Genomic DNA, 17,907 nt, shown 5'->3' with positions numbered 1-17,907 from the left:
GGACTTGCAAAGAGAATATCTGCCCGTCTGTCTGGGACTATAATAGCCTACCTACATCAGATAAGGGTTTACAGAATAAAGATTGATTTCCTCTCCAGCATCTCCATCATTCTGTTTATCATATGTGCTCCACATCACTTGCATTGCTCTTCTATATTCTGTTTAGGTCTGTTTTTAGAATTGTTTAACCAGCACCATGTTTTATTACTTATGCCTTCTGGCCTTGTGCCAGTTTTCAGATTGAATGACTTTGTTATCTGTCCTAAAACCACACTGATTGATTCCCTTTGAGGCTTTTGGATTGTTCATCAACAGTGCCACATGGATGAGTTTTGGGAGAGTTGGGAATTCTGGGAAGAATTCCATTTGATTGCCTTCTTATGTTTCTATTTATGTTTGTTTTGTGTAGAGAGTAGTTAGTTTATTGCAGGGGACTATTTATTGTAGGCATGTCTTTGGTTAATTTCAGTTTTTCAGTGATGTTCCCTGGATGTGGTTAACTACCATCTTTTGCCTCTGCCCCAGTATTCAGCAACATCTGCCTAATTGGTATATGAGGGTATAATATGCTGGGCCTCATACACAGGTCTCCTGGAGTGCAGCAGAGTATTATTAATGACACCAATTTTATGTAGATACTTGCATGTCAATGAAAGTCAGTTCATAATAATAAATATGTTATTTTGGTGCAGTAATTAAATCATTTATTATGTCATTAAATGAAACTGAATATTGACCTTTAGGACCAATAAAGTATTACACTTATTTACAGAAAAGAGATCTATATTTATGGTATGGACACTAAGAGAAACAAAATATTCACCAGCTATTCACCTAAAGTAAATATCTACTAAATGGAACACAATTACCTGTATAAACTAGAACATTATTCAATGGCAATGCTGTAATGTACACTAAGTATATCAAATTTAGTAGGCTATATTGGTTAAGGAGGAGGTGTGTGAAAGTAGAGAATGAAAAAATCAATTAATACTAATAAACAGTATATGAGAAATATTAGTATTTGGAAATGTAAATATGGAGTGGCGAAGAGGTCTTGAGAACCCGATCATAGCTTGATCACCCTCTTATGGAACAGTGAATTAGTAGGTTGTATGTGAGGAACTTCATCATAAGAGGGGTAGTTTGGTGGCCACTTAGTTTTTCAAACAGGATGCCACCACTTTGTGTAGACACAGTGTGACATGCTCTCCTTAAATCAGCACAGTCTTGTGTTGAGCACTTGAGTGACTGTACAAATGATTACAGTGAATCCTGATCCTTTAGAACTTACCCTGTTACACACATCCTGTTGCCACCACAGCAAACAGAAGCAGATACCTACCAAGTGCCATCAGTTGGAGAACATTTTCCATATAAAATTGCAAGGGTGGTGACCCCCATTCTCTTATTGCATTAATTTGGACAAAAAAAAGTATATATGATAAAATTATTATCAACTTCCATTTCCCCAAAATTACAGCTACTTGTTCACTAATGAGTTTTGGACTAAACAAAGATATTAATGAGTTGGACAACTGTGTCACAGCAGAGATTTTAGAGAGGGAGGCTCTCAAATAGTTGGGCCAAAATATATACTCTCTGGAACATACAGGTAATTCTCCCTCTATGCTAAGTAATCCTTCAGGTAATATTTCTCTGATGTTTTAGATTCTGTGAATAATTAATTATAATTCTTCCAAAACATTTGACCTGTAACTATGATTATCATGTGCTTTGTGCACATCAGGAATTTGTCTCCATTCTCTTATGGATTTTATGTCACTAGAACTACACTTATGCATTTTCTCTTCCTTGCCATTTTCTCACTTCTAAATGTTATAATTAATTATTTTCCAGGAAAAGATATCTTCTTAGGAAGTGTCCTGCTTATTTGAGGACACACACTAAAGCACTGGGTGAATTGCTCCATGTATTTCCACCAAAAAGTGATCCTGCAGTGAGCAAGACAAAGACACAATTATAAAGGATATTTGAATTCAGAATGAAAAATCTGGAAAAGAAGACACTTTAGAAGTGTGTCTCTCACACAGGATAGGCACAGAAATGTGGCTGTGGGGTTGGAATGAGGTTTCCACCTCAGAGAGGATCTTTGTGAAAAGTAAATTTAGTTACTGTCAAATAAGAGAAATTGTGTTTTCAAAATAACATGCTGTTTTGAAGTGTTTCTTTATAGTGAAACGCTGCCATTGAACTAGTTAATACCCACACTATGTGCTTAATGTTGTAGAGTTTTAAGAATTTTCAGACATAAAACCAAGGAAATACAGTGCTCAGGAAGTGCATGTATGACATGATAGAAAACTCTGATCCCCTCTTCCCACAAAAGTGCATCAGTGCCCAACTAAGACATAACTAGTGAAGGATGCCATGAGAAGATGGGACTCTAGGGGTTAGGGGTAAGACACCACCAATGTGATGCCTCTGTCCAGGGATGACTGCACCTCTAATAACATCTTGAAATTAGAAACCATATCAAAAAAAAATAAAGGGAAAGAATATTGTACTGTCTGAAGACCAAATGACACAAGGTGCACCTGTAGAGGCCTCCTACAAAGTATTTCTTAATTTTTTAATATAAAACAAATAAAAGATAAAACACAAAATAAATGAAAAGTAGAAGAATCAATTTTAATGAAGAACTTTCTGAAGTTTCAAAAGTCAAAAAACAGAGTAAAACTGTAGGCCCTGACATAAGTAAACTCTCAAGGAAGAAATCACACCACATTTAAAATCCAAAATGGAATGAATGGCATTATTATCAAATGTGGATGGGAAGAGAATACACTATATTTAATGCAATGTAACCATTGTTCTATGTTTCAAAAATATAAGCAATAGCAAATATTTAAAAAACCGCAAGGGTTTCATCTATGTGGAATTCGCTGGCGCTGAGTTTAAGCAATATTCTTGTGCAGAGTGTTGGTTTGTGTGTGGATGTGGGGGTGTGAAAAGAAGCACAAGAACGAGGGCAGCCTCAATCTCCATACAGCACAGGCAGGGTACTGCAGAAATCACAGGTAAGAGCATTCCCCAAAACAGATTCTATTCAAATTCACAAGTGCATAAATTAGAATTGACCTCTGCTCCTCACAAGTGCATCTCCAAGAGCAGAAGCCCATTGCCTTGATGGTGGCCCCTTGTGAAGTCCTCACAACACATTGACTTTGTCATCTGGCTCTTTGTGACATGCTTCCAAATATGGACAATCTGCCACTGTCAGGACTTCTTACATGTCTCCACACAAACACTAGTATGTAACAGAAGAGTAGGAAAATGATTTGAATAGAAAAAAGACATTTAGGGAGCAAAGTGTTCTGGAATAATGTGTGTAATTGTATTCAGACAGTAAGAGCAATCTCAGTTTTTCAAGTTAAAGCACTATATCAAGAGAATTAAGGTGGATAGAAGAGCTAACAAATTGACTTTTTTCTTAGAATAAAAAGTATTGACAGCCATCTGGCTAGCCTCATCAAGAAAAATAAAGAAAAATCCCAAATTCATACAATAAGGACTTAAAAGAGGAAAATTACTACAGGTCACATGGAAATTCAAAGTATCATAAATACATACTTTGAAAATCTCTACTCATATAGAGAGAAAAACACAGAAGAAATGGGGTAGATATATGAACTTCCAAATCTCAGCCAAGAAGAAATAGCAATTTTGAATACCCCAATATTAACTATTGAAATTGAAAATGTAATTAAAAACTTACCAACAAAGAAAAGCCCAGGTCTAGATGGGTTCAGGGCTGAATTCTACAAGAAATTTAGAGAAGATTTGATGCCAACACTCCTTTAACTCTTCAATGAAATTGCAAAAAAAGCAGCCCTCCCTAAATTTTTCCGGGAGGCAAGAATTACTCTCATACAAAACCCAGAGAAATACCCAATTAAAAGGAGACTATCAGCCAATCTCACTAATGAACACTGAGGCAAAGATACTCAATAAAATACTGGCAAATAGAATGCAGCAAATCATCAAGATTACACACCATGATTAAGTGAGATTCATTCCAGAAATGTAGGGATGGTTTAGCATATGTGTAACAATAAATGAAATACACTACTCCATCAGAGTCAAAAACAAAAAACACATGATCATCTTAAGAGATGCAGAAAAAATCTTTCAATAAAGTCCAACATATGTTCATGCTAAAACCCCCTGAGAAACTCAGAATACATGGTGTCTACCTCAATTGCACATGGCCATCTATGACAAGCCAACAGCCAATGTTATACTACATGGACAAAAACTGAAAGTTTTCACTATAAAATCAGGAACAAGAAAAGGATGTCAACTATCACGACTCCTGAATTCAATATAGTTCTGAAAACACTTGCCAGGACAATCAGAAATTAGAGACAAATAAAAGGAATAAAGATATGAAAGGAAGAAGTTAAATTATCACTATTTTAGATGACATGATACTCTAATAGAAGACCAAATAAACTCCATTAAAAGACTACTAGAGGTAATAAACAAATTCAGCACTGTAGCTGGATACAAAGTCAATGCTCAAAAATCAATAGCATTACTGTAAAAAACAAAAATCTCACTGAGAGAAAAATTATGGAAATATGCCCCTTCACAACTTCATCTAAATAATGAAATACTTGAGAGACAACCCAACTAAGAAAGAAAAGATCTATATGCTGAAAATTATACTGCACTGAAAAAGGAGATTAAAGAAGATATTAGAAACGGGAAGGAGATTGCTTGCTCCTGGCTAGAAAAATACCAACATTGTGAAAATGGCCGTACTCCCAAAACTCTTATGCAGATTTAACACAATCTCAGTCAAAATACCATTAACATACCTCACAGATCCAGAGAAAATATTCCTAAAATTCATTTGGAAACAGAAAAAAACCTAGAATACCAAAGGCAAATATTGGCAACAAAGGTAATGCAGGAGACATTTCAATTTGTGACTTGAAACTATACTAAAAACCAAAGTGATAAAATCAGCATGACATTGGTGAAGAAACAGACCAGAGGATCAATGGAACAGATTAGAAGGTGCAAACACAACTACAAAGACACTCAACCATCTGAATATGACAAAGGGGCTAAGCACGTTCAGGAAGAAGGATAGCCTCTTTAATAAATGGTGTTGGAGGGGGGCTGGGGATTTAGCTCAGCAGCATAAGTGCCTGCCTTGAAGGCAGGCAGTCGTGAGCTCGATCCCTGGTACTGATAAAAATGAAAAAGACAAAATAAATAAATAAATAAATATATAAATAATGGTGTTGGAAAAATTGGTTGTTCACATGTCGCAGACTGAAATTAGATGCATGCCTATCACAATGCAAAAATCTAAAATCTAAATGGATCAATGATTTAATATTAAAACAGAAACATTAAAGCTACTGAAAGACAAGATAGGGAGAAAACTTAGAGCCATATGGAGTAGTCAGAGATTTCATGAACAAAATGTGAAATACATGGGAAACACTTGAATCAACAGCTGATATTGCATAACATTAAAAAGTTTTGCACTTCAAAAGAAATCATGAACAGAGTGAAATAAAATCCACAGAATGGGAAAAAATTTTATCCAGCACACTCTCAGACAAAGGACTCATATCCAGAATATGTAAAGTATTGAAAAACATCAAACCCTCCCTAATCCAAAAATGGGCATCTGAGATGAATACACAGTTCTCAGATGAAGATATACAAATGGCAAATAAGTACATGAACAAATCACTTGTCATTTGAATAATGCAAATTAAAACAGCATTGAAATTTCATCTCACTCTGGCAACAATAGCTGACAGCAAGAAATCAACTAATATCAAGTGTTGGTGAGGCTGTGGGGGAAAAGTAGCACTTCTCAACTGTTGGTGGGAGTATAGACTGGTGCAGCCACTATGGAAATCAATATGGAGATTTCTCATAAGACCAGGATTGGAAGTTTCATTCAATACAGCTATTCTCTTTCTAGGTATTTTCCCAGAAAAACTGAAAAGATCATGTCATAATGACATATTTATAGCGTCACAACCTGTATTAGCTAAATCTTTGCAACAACCAACATTCTCATCACCTGCAGAGTTGATAAAAAGATGTAGTATTTTTATACAATGGAATATTACTCAGCTATAAAAAGCATGATCTTGAGGCCTTCATAGGTAAATGGATGCAACTTGAGAGTAGCCTCATAAGTGAAGTAGATAAGAATCACATTTATAAATACCACATTGTGTCTCAAGTGTAAAAAGTAATAAAAAATGTTAGGGTAATACAACCCAAAATGTGTATTGCTATTGTAAAAAAGAGAGGGAAAGAAGGTACTCTAAAGGTTATAACTGCATGTATTTTTAAATGTGTAAGATAGATAACCATATTACTAATTTTTTTGGATCATTGAGCAGAACTGTTCACAGTCTCATTGTTTGAATGACCACTTTGTATGCTTTAATTTTGTAACTTAAACAATTATTTCTAAGATGACAGTGTGTAATATACCAACCAGTGATTTCTTACTGTTTATTTTTTTGAAATTCCGTATTATTTCCACCCTTTTTCCTGTTTCACTTTTTAAAAATCTCTTTAAATAATATTAAAAAAAGAAAAGTGCAAGTTCCAAGTCTCTTTATTCAAAATATATTCAAAAACAAACCACCGGGGTTTCATATGCATGGAATTGGTTGGCGCTGAGTTGAAACAATGTTCTTATTATGCAGTGTTGGGTTTTTCCTGGAAAGGAGTGGCAGTGACAAGAAGCAATTTGGGCCAGTTGAGAAACTCCTTGAAGCAGGCAAGGGTATGCACATGGGGTCTGTGTGCAGCACTGACTGCATTTCCAAGTGAAGGTGTAGCGTGACGGGTTCTGTGGAGGAGCCCAGCATAAAGCAGGTCCAGGGTGCAGGGAAATTCATTTCTCAGTTGAGAGAAAATGGGCTCCTTAGGAATCAAGAGTAAAAAAAGGTGAGGGTGATTCCTGCAAATACCTAAGTGACAGATTTGAGAGAGTGTTGGTGAAAGACAGAGGAAGGGCAATTAGTGTCACCCTTGTGTCTGATGGATAGTGGCATCTACCTAGGGATATATGGGCTTCCATTTATCTCTGGCATTGAGCCCTGAGATCAGTGCACATGGGTTCCACCTGCAGGTCACATATGAAACTGCATAGAGGTTTATGCCTGGACTCTCACTGCACTCTCTTCCCTCTGTCTTGCACAGTAATACACAGCCCTGTCCTCAGAGGTCACAGAATTCATCTGCAGGGAGAATTTGTTGACTGTGTCAACTGTGATTGAAGTGTGGCCCTGGCAGCCTGCATTGTATTATGTGTTCCCTATGCAGTAACCCATCCACTGTACAGCTTTCCCAGGAGGGTTGACGGATCCAACTCCAGTAGTCACTACTACAGGTAGAGCCCCCAGTAACAGTGCAGGTGAAGGACAGGGTCTCCTTAGGCTTCACCAAGCTGGCTCCTGATTATCAAAGTGTCAGCACAGACAGCACACCTGAGGACAAGGGGAGGCATGGTGAGGTTTTCCTTTCCCATATCCTGGTTCCCACAAACAAGCAGGCACCCTGGAACAACAAGGGAGCTGCCATTAGGCAGAGAATGTTGAACAGTATCTCCATGTTACCTGTACGATGGAAATCTGTACTCCCAAGGTGCTGGAAACTGAGATTTCTTCTGCCAGCACCTAGGTGAATTGTATGTGTGTCTTGGTGGCTGTAAAAGTGGCTGAGCCAGGACAACACTGGATCCTCACACCTGGCACTGGGTGGTGGGAACTGCTGAATGTGGAACTGCTCATGTGGAATTCAGCCCTGGAAGATCTGTTCTCTGTTTTGTGGCTTTACATGGAGAAGTGCTGTATATGATGATAATGTAAACACTAAGATTTTCTGTTTGGCTTCTATCATCTCAGCATTCTGTGTCTTTAATATTCATTTCTTGAGAATCCCTTTAGGAAGGTGCTGTTCCTGCTGGAGCTGTGGTCTCTATCTTGGCCCGCCTGCATGGACCTCTGTCATCCATGTTAGTCAGAATTCATATTGATATCTTCTCCAAGGTTTCTACCTACAAAGTTAGTACTGTGATGTGACCTTGTGCATGCCAACATTTTAACAGGATCTTGTTCACAGATAGCTCATATCTGAGAAAATTTTGCATCAAATCTTAAGGCAGGTGACAGCATGTGAAGCAAGGTAGAGGTCATAGCTAATGTATGTGGACTGAGGGCACTGGTGTTATTCAGGCCTGAGAGGTGAGGCCCGCAAGAAGGAGCATAGCCTTGTCTTTCATTCAGCACTGACAGTGCACTGCAGACATCACAGTGAGGAGCATTCACTCCAAATGGATTCTATTCAAATTGACCAGTGCATGAGCTAGAAATGACCTCTCCTCATAAGTGCATCTCCAAAAGAAGAGGACCACTGCCTTCTCCCAGGTAAAGTCCTCACAACACATTGGTTTTGTCATCTGGTCCTTTGTGACATGCTTCAAAATATGGACAATCTGCCACTTTCAGGGCCTGTGAAAGAAGTCTCCACACAAACACTGGGGTGTACTGGAAGAGGAGCTAAAAGCTTTGAACAGAGAAAATACATTCAGGGAGCAGAGTTCTGTATAATCTGTGTATAACTGTATTCAGACAGTAAGAGTGATCTTAATTCTTCAAGTGAAAGCACAATGTCAAGAGAAGGAAGATGACTGAATGAGCAAAAGAACTTTTTTAAAATTAGAAAAAATTAGAAATTAGAAAATTAATAAAACCAAAAATTTGAGTGCAAGAAACTATGTGGCCATTTCAGAGCATGGAATGGACATATTTTTTTAAATCATTATCAAGAGTATTTTATTATACTTTTATACCATATTTCTTTATTATTTCATGTACTGAATGACACTTTTCTTTGCACTAATGGGCACTTATGAGTTAGGCAGAAATAAATCATTTCATGCTCATGTTTTTCTAATATAACTTTTTTATTTTATTTGTTTTAATTTACTTTAGATGGAACCTAAAATCATGCAGTTTATACCTACCTTAGTGATAACATGTGATTTGTCAATACATGTTAACCTCATGCTGAGTCTAAATCTAGAGAAGCACTTTTCACTTTTATGATAAAATCATCCCGACTCTGTTCTGCTAGCTTTGTGAAATTCACAGTGCAGTACTGTCACTTATACTGATCCTAATTTGAAAAACCAACAAGAGCTTCTTGTTGCACAGAACAGTCCTCAGTATTCATCCACCAATCTCTTCCATCTTTCTTTTTGTCCCCTTTTCAATCTGTCAGATAAAACACCTGAAGCATGTTCTTCACTGGGGTGTGCTTTCTGATGAGGTCTGGTTTTGAATCGCAGTATCTTCTCCGTGGTTCTGCCTTCTCAAGCTCCAACCAGCAAGGAGTGCGAGTTTCAACTGCTCAGCAGGTTAGCAAGCTGGTAACTTCTTGTGAGGACTGGATTCACTGAGCAAAGCATTTGGTGGTTTCTTGATGTTTAATTGGGGTTTCCATAATTAAAGTAATAGCAATTTGGCATTCACATGACTATTTGCCATCTACATATCTTGTTTAATAATGTATTACTCAGATAATTTACTTATACTTTTGGGGACTGTCAACAGAATAGCTTGTGATTTGTAGTAGTTTTTCAAAGTTCTGTTCAGAAACTTGTGCTCTAATTTTCAATTGCTTCCCTCAAAGTAGTTATGCACAAATGTATGTACTCCAAAACAATGACTTGAATATACATGAGCATGATCAGCCAATTCCCCATCCACAATATGAGTACTGTATATCCACAATATACACATATATCCACAATATATATACTGTATACAAGGTACATGCTAATAAAAATAAACAAAAGCTATGGAGTATGGTAGAACATTCAATTCTAAGTAAATACACTTATTATTTTAAAGTGTAGAATTAAATTAGTCTTTTGACATAATCTACATTAAACCTTTACAATCTGATTGAAATAAACTTTTAGTGGACAAAACAAAATAACATTTTTTTGAATTAAAAAGAGAGTTAAAAATTGTGAGTTACATTATGGTAGTTACTGTTAATTGTGAGTTGTGGTGAAATACAGTGTTGCTTACATTGTTCTGATCTGCTTTGTTACATCCTCTTTTGTCTTAAACTCTTTAAAATAAAAAGATTTAAAAATTGTGACTTAATTAAATGTCATGATTGGTGATTTATGTGAAGGAAGAGGAGCCTACCAATATGAGTTGCCAATAGTAGAGAAAATTGGTGTGGGATATGAAACATCTCTATGTATTTGTTAATGTTTCTGTGTATTGGTGCCTGTTTAAATAAGTGAACTTAAACTGAATTCATATTTGTTCACTTTTTCGAATTTGCATTCAATATCTTGAAAATACCATTGTAAATGGCACCTGCCATTTTTGGAAATGGATGGAAATGAACAAAAACTGAACTAGAAGACTGTTCTGGTGGAAATTTCCTGAAAGGTCATGAGCATGTCAGGCAGCTCTTTCCTTCTGGATTATGCCCAGGCTCTGGCTTACTGACATGGCAGCTAAAGACAGGGTGTGGGTAGAATACAAGTGGTAAAGAGTATAGCTGCTGCTCTCATGCATCCCCTGCTGTTCCTGAGTTTCCCTGCAGGGAAGTTTATTCTGGCCTGATGTCCCCACACTGTGTTTCTTGCCCAGCAATACATGGCCTTGTCCTTGACTCTCAGGCTGCTCAGCTCCATGTAGGCTGTGCTGGAGGACATGACTGAGATGAGCATGCCAGTGCCCTGGAACTTCTGAGCTTATCCAGTTTCTCCATCCTCTGGATGAATCCATCCCATACACTCCAGGATCTTACCCTGGTCTCTGTAGCACCCACTGTATGAGGCAGTCTGTGAAGGTGTAGCCTGACACCTTACAGGAGACCTTCACTGAGGCCCAGGGCTTTCTCAGATTAGCCCCAGGCTGTACCAAATGCATTTCAACTTCAGAACCTGTGGAGGGAGAACAGAAGTTGGAGTCAGTGTCCCCTGACAAGCTCTGGTCTCTTCCTCAGCCCTAGCCCTTGAAATGACCTTACATTTCACAGCTGTCACGAAGAAGAGGATTCTGCATGTCCAGTCCATGGTAAGAAACTGTGCTTTGGATGATTCTGCAGAAGAGAGTGATGGCTGTCGAGTGATCTAGCCACAGACTTACCCATATTTATCTCAGGCAACTTGAGTTATTTGCATGTTAGCAATCAAAAATTAGTTAGCTCTTCACCCAGACCCAATCCAACCTTAAGGGGAAGTAGTTTTCCATGGGCCATGCAGCAGTGTGCTGTGAGTATCCATGAGTTTTTTCTGTATGAGGAAATGCAACTCCTGACACTTCCTAAAGTCCTGTGAATACAGTCCTCACCTCTTTGAGAATCAAGGCACCAAAGAAGGTTCTGCCCTCTGAATCCACCTCTAAATGAACTACAAACCACCTGCACTTCTTTGACATCAGCATACTGATGCTAAATGTGTGCATTGATCTCTGTTTCTATCATATATGAACAAAATTCATTGTTCAATTTGTGAGAGGGACACTGTCCATTCCAGGCAAGTACTCAGAATGAATCATGGACAACTCTGATTTCAGCCAGGGAAGCTTGGAAAATTTCCTCAGGACCTGTCTGTTAATTGTCTGTAAATTCAGAAAGCCAAATTCATTCTTTTTTCTCATTGCTGCTGTCATTAATTTTTATTGCAGAGACCATATATTGTACTTTTCTGTCACCTCCAAGCCTTTTTCAGTTAGTTTATTATGCTATGGTAGCATGGTCTTGTCTGAACACAATTTTTTTTGAATACCAGTAAAGGCAGCTGCTTGTTTCTACTGTGTGTCCACTTGGCAATTCTTTCACAGCCATTCATAAGATCCTGGAATATGATAGAACCATTCCATGGCAACAAAGTCATTAAGAGAAACTAACTATAACCATATGTGTCCTACAGTGTGCCCCAGGTTTGTGGTTCTGCAAAACACAGAAGAATGAAGTTGTCAACCAAAGAAGGAAGTTAGGAAAGTTTCATTGAAAAGAGCTCATTGGTGTTCAAGAAGGATCCTGCCTAGGTTGCCATTCAGCCCCTCAATTTACATTTATTTACAGGTAAACAAGGCCCAGGGATTGCTAGGTAGTTTAGTGGATCCCTCTCAAGGGCATTTCTGGAAGGTAAAATATTGACCAGTTGTTAATTAGGCCCAATTCCTTTACATAGTATTTGCAGTCAATTGAAACCTTAGAAGGTTACAGTTATTTTTCATTATAATTTCTTCAAACTCTTTAGGAGGGGCTGAGCTGTATTCTATTTCATAGAAGAAACTCATTGTATTTTATCTCCTCACTATTCAGAAGCTCAGGATGTGGTGGTGCCTCTCTTTAAAGTGGAGGGGCTGTATTAATGTTGGTTGAGAAACATTCATTCCTGGCCAAAGTCCTAGCATATTGTGTATCCCCACAGGAATTCCTACTAGTATGACTTAGTTCCCCACTGTCTTCAGCTTTTATTGCTTTCTGTAACAAGCTGGCTCACTCATTTCCTAATGAAATAAACTAGACTCTACCTTTCCATATCAGAGCTCAACGTATGTCAACTTCAGATTAACAGATTTGAGGTGAGAAAGAAAGGGTTATAGAAAAATCATGGCATGTTTTAAAATGGTAATTCTGTGAGGAAGGCCACCTAGAAAATAGACAGTAAAATAAGGTTGTTAGACATCACATCATAAGCTGACTGATGTTTACAGATATGAGGAGATCTGCAAAGAATATTGACAAAAAACATATTTTTAACAAGTATATGTGGAATGTGTTGCAGGAAAGATTTTTAAAAAAATTTTTTTTAGGTTTTTTAAAGTGCATGCCTGCATTGCACAATGATTGCATTCTAAGTGGGGAACTGATACATGAACATGAAATATGTTAATTACTTTCAACCCCACCCACATATCTTGACCCTATCCCCATTTGAATAACTTTTATCTCCTTTATTCCTATTACCTATCTTTAACTGGCTGTTTAGTTTGGGTTACCAAATTTAAAATGTTGTATTGGTACATGTTGTGAGTACATAATGCTTACTTTTATTTCAGAAAGTAAGGATATGCTCTTATCATATGTTGATTCCTTTTATTCCCCTTAGCCTCCATTTCTCCCTCCATATTAGGAATCAGGGAGAAATCCCTTCACATGCACTTGTGTATATCTCAATATATATATATATATATATATATATATATATATATATATATAGAGAGAGAGAGAGAGAGAGAGAGAGAGAGAGAATGGGAATGATACCAAGAATCTATACCAAAATTAAATAAATAAGCAATGATAGAAATAATACCAAACTGAGAGGGAAACTCAGTGAAGACAGTGCTCTGTCTGGAAAGAGATCAACAAAGTGGCTTAGGCTTCATCTTGGTTGATTCAGGTGCATGTAAAGGAGGATCAAATTACAAAATCTAATTTAAAAGTCAAATACCTCTTTCTTTTCTCACTGGAAACTCTTACTAAACAACATAAAATGAAAGATGAATAATAACAGTGGAAAGGAAAATCTATGTATGCACATAAAATGGAGCCAAGTTATCTAAAGCACATGCACTGTCTATGAGATATGAAGGGAACACATACACTGTCAATACCATGGAGGCATACTGATAGCACCAGGATGTAAAATAAACACACCAAAGCATCAAATTTAAAGTAAATACACTTGCATGTCTGGGCTCTAGCGGGAAGATGCTAGCAAGTATGAGTCAAGTGACATTGATAAGCCTTTGCTGTACAGAGCCCTATGAAGTCAGCTTTTAAGGATCTGACAGATCAGGTGATGCTCTTAGAACCACTGATAATGGACTTTGAGAGATTATACCATATTTTTAAGATACAGCTCATTTATTGTCTTATTTTTATTTGATGTCTACCTGCTCTACACTGTTGCTTCCCAGTTCATATTCTGTGTTTGTATGTGTATTACTCCTGATCAGCATTTTGAAAATTTTTCTTTTGTTAGAGAATCTAATGTATGTGGATCTTAGTAGTTACTTATGTTGCTGAGTATTTTTTTAGAGAGAGATTCTCACTATGTACTTCCTTAGACTCACTATGTAGTACATATTGGCCTCAAAGCCTCAGCAGTTGTCTAGCCTCAGCCTCTCAAATTCTGGGATAAAGAAATACACAACCATATCTGATTGGATGTCACATTTTAAAAATGCAATTTGTGCCACAATTTGTTTATAATTTTAAATCACACAACACCATTTTGAAGAGAAATAGATAAAATTTTCACATACATTACCAAAATCAGTTGCCTTATTCTATCTTGGCTTATGAGGCAAACAATGGAGGGAGTGGAACACATCACATGGTCACATTTGTGATGTTCACTAGTACCATCTGATGGACATTGCCAAAGAATAGTTGCAATGGATGTGCAGAGAAGGCCCTTCCTCACCACTTCACATTCAGCACTCATGAGGGGCAAGTGGGGATGAGGACAGGTACAAAGTTTCAGAAGCCCTTGATCTGTAAGGAGCTCCAAATGTCTGTCTCCTGTTTCCAGTCTGGTAGTGAAAGGTGAGTTGAGACTTTGGATGTGATTTTTCAAACATTGGATTCTGCCAGCAGATTTGGAAACTTAGTTCATTATGAAATCACGAGGCTCCAGGAGCAAGAATCTGAGAGGATGAGGCAGAATATCTCAGTCTTGGGGAAGGACCAGTATTTCTGTACAGCTGTGGACAATTCTGATTTTAAAAAGCCAAGAGTTGTGTGAAATGGAGCTATATTGACTCTAAAAGTTGACTCCAAATTAGGATTCTATGAGGACCTGGAAAACAACTCTATAAGTTGTGTATGAAGACTACACCCCAAAATCAATTAATACTTTTAGAAAATTCCATCGTGGAAAATGGACCAGTGTTGTATGGAGTAGAAAGAAAGATTAGTCATACTTTTAAACATTTTTCTCCATCTTCAAATAGAATCCCACACTCTTATCTATCCCATTCCAAATGTCTCATGAAAAAGGTAGGCTGTGTTGAGTTTTTCCAGTGTAGTTAAGAGACAAAGAGTAAAAGAGATAAGAAGGTCTTTATTGATAGCACGAGAGGGCTGCTGAAAGAATGCATGATTCCTCTGCCAAGAACAAAGAAATGGAAGAAATTTTATCAGGTCTGGCTGGGGGAATAGATTGGGAGGTGTGCAAAATGGTATGTCAACAGCTGATTTGAGGTTGCATCTGTGTGTGCAAAATGGAAAACAGAAATGTTTAGTGGAAGTTGAGGGAAGAAGAAGAATGTGATAAGGTATTGCATTGGATACTTATTTGTGCTGAGCTGTTGCCATGATTATTTGGTGAATTTTATGTGGGCAAAAACCCTTTATTAATTAACAGAAATTACTTTTAGAGAGATAAGTCATTTCTCATGGTCCAGGGTGAAGTCCTATTAGAGTTACGAAGCTCCAATCTGGCAGAATCTATCAATTCCATTTTTTTTGTTTGTTTTCTGGGTGAACAAGGACTGCGATCATTTTAGACCACCTTTTGCTGGTGAGCAGCATTATGGTAAGGGCTATTGCAGGGATTATGTTTGATAGGCCCACCTGAAAGCTGGTGCCAGGGATCTCAGCCAGGACAAGGAGCACTCTAATAGTGAAGATCCCTATCCTGGATTGGATAAATCTTTAAAAATTTCAAAAGAGAGGATGGTATAAGTAATGATATGACTAGTAGTGAGAAGGTACCATCAAGTGGAGGAGATAGGACTCCTAAGCCCTCAGATAAAATCAGATGTAAAAAGCTTGTTTGAACCAAAACCAGGACAATCATCACTCTCCCACCTCTCACCACTCTTTGGCTTTATCATCTAATACTGCCTAAAATAAATCCCTCAACCGTACTCTCTTCTCCTAGAATTCTACTCATTCTCCTTCTAGGATACTACTGATAGCTTCTCACTATTTCTCTCCTCAACATACAGTCTCTCTGTTACATTCTCTGTCTCTGTCTCTGTCTCTCTCTCTCTCACACACTCTGTTTCTTTCCTTAATCAAACAGTTGAGATTTTCTCTAGTAAACATAATATTACATTAAAATCATACTGAAAAGTGGGAGAACAATGATTACTTTCATGCTCTGGGAGAGACTGTCTAAAGTATGATAGCAAAGATTGGAATCAAAGGTAAAAGATGACAAAGAGTAAAGGGAATAACAGAACATTGGGACTATGAATGGTTGAGGCAGAAGCAGGTACATTTTATGATGTAGAAGTGTTGGTAAATCTGTTTGTTGGTCTTCATCTGTAGTGTGTCATTAAAGTTCATGGATTGGTAAATATAGAGGAGGTAAGTGTCTCTGATATAAGGTTATGTACAAAAATGACAGTTTGTAAGTGACTTGACAAATGTTTTTTAGACAAGGACAAGTGGTGACTGGAATAAGAAGATTGTATAGAACTTGAGCACATACAGCAAATTAGTTGTGTAGATTGGTGATAATGCTAAGGCTGGTTGACCTGGCAGGAGGAACTTTGATCCCTGGAAAGACCATCTCTGGGATTTTTGCCTGTAAGTGGGCTTGTGAATTAGTTATAATTGTGTAGGTGAGTATTGCAGATGAAGGGTAAAACATGGAAGGTGTTTGGCTTTTGTGTAGCACAATTCACCTGTGTGTCTACAAATGTAAGTCCCCCTCCCCCCACACTTTGCACATCTTTTAACTGGTTCTGGACTTTGTGCATGTAGGACACAGGCTCTATCCCTGGGCAACACTATCAAGCCTGTTACTCTCATTATTTTAAAAAGTAGGCAATGTTAATTGAAAGGAAGTAATGTTTCTGACTTAGAAAGACAGAAGATGGTAGAACAATGGGCTGCCTCAAAGCTCATCTTTAAACAATATGAAATGATTTTATATGTTAATTAGTGCCTTTGGGATATTTTGTTACATTTGTCAACTGTGTATTGATGAACCCAGGACATTTAAATTACCTGTCTTATCTATCACTGATCATGATATGTAATGAAAATATTGTTAGGCTTACCTCTGTCTATTCAGGGTTATAATGGTACGTTACTGTAAGCTGTACCAAGCCATTTGTGTGAAAACACAGCAGGAGTCATTCCCTCTGTCTGCTGGGACTCTCTTCCTGGGGATCAATCTCCACCTTTCCCATCAGCCCCACACATCCTGGTCTGAGTCAACAATTGTTTCTTTCTTTTTCTTTGAGACCAGCTACTTAATCTTCTACATAGCAGAGATGTCCTGAAGTACCTTTCCTTCTGTGCCTGGCTTTGTGTCTCCCAGTGTGCGGGTCTGCTTTCTCTCAGCATAGAAAATCCCAAAAATAATTAATTTATAAAGAGAAAGTAGTGGTTTTGACTCATTCTTTTCAAGCTCCCATTTTCAAGCTCAGCAGTTTGAAGAACTTTGGGTCTTTCCTTCCCTTTGGGGAGATCCTGGTTTCCCCTAGAAATGCACCTATTCCTGCACAGGAGAATGATGTATTAGTCCCCTGCTTCTATCCAGTCCAGCTCAGTATGTACATTCTTCCAAGTTGTTCCCTAATGTTCCAGGGCCTTTCAGTCAAATTGTACTCTTTGGCATTGTGTGTTCTTGTTTGTAAATTGTTTGTTTCTTTGCAGTAGCAGTATAATGTGTCAGTAAAATGTGACAGTTTCCTAAACAAGGTGTCTCTGTGTTAGCAGATGTCCAGTGTGAGGTGCAGCTGGTGGAGTATGGCAGAGGTTTAGTGCAGCCTGAAAAATCACTGAGACTCTCTGGCTTGTCTCTTGGATTCAACTTCAGTGACTACTGGATGAACTGGATCAGCCTAGGTCCAGGAAAGGGACTACAGTGGCTTGGGGTAATTAGCC

The 17,907-nt window shown here is 37.8% G+C and overlaps 1 protein-coding gene across 1 annotated transcript in view; it reads right to left on the bottom strand.

Moving 5' to 3' along the window:
* Positions 1–6,607: 6,607 nt before the first annotated feature.
* The window catches only part of LOC111756384 (igE-binding protein-like), a 154,538-nt gene continuing 143,238 nt past the window's right edge, over positions 6,608–17,907 (bottom strand). Inside the window, exon 7 of the transcript XR_010047700.1 lies at positions 6,608–10,987. The gene's annotated coding sequence lies outside the window, so the exon portion shown is untranslated. The remainder of the gene's footprint in view (positions 10,988–17,907) is intronic.

The sequence above is a fragment of the Cavia porcellus genome, unplaced genomic scaffold, assembly GCF_034190915.1.
Source record: "Cavia porcellus strain 051 isolate PalLab524CR breed Dunkin Hartley unplaced genomic scaffold, mCavPor4.1 scaffold_5, whole genome shotgun sequence".
In the NCBI taxonomy this organism is placed as follows: Eukaryota; Metazoa; Chordata; class Mammalia; order Rodentia; family Caviidae; genus Cavia; species Cavia porcellus.
Note: the sequence above shows the minus strand (reverse complement) of the source record. Positions and strands in the feature narration are given on the sequence as shown.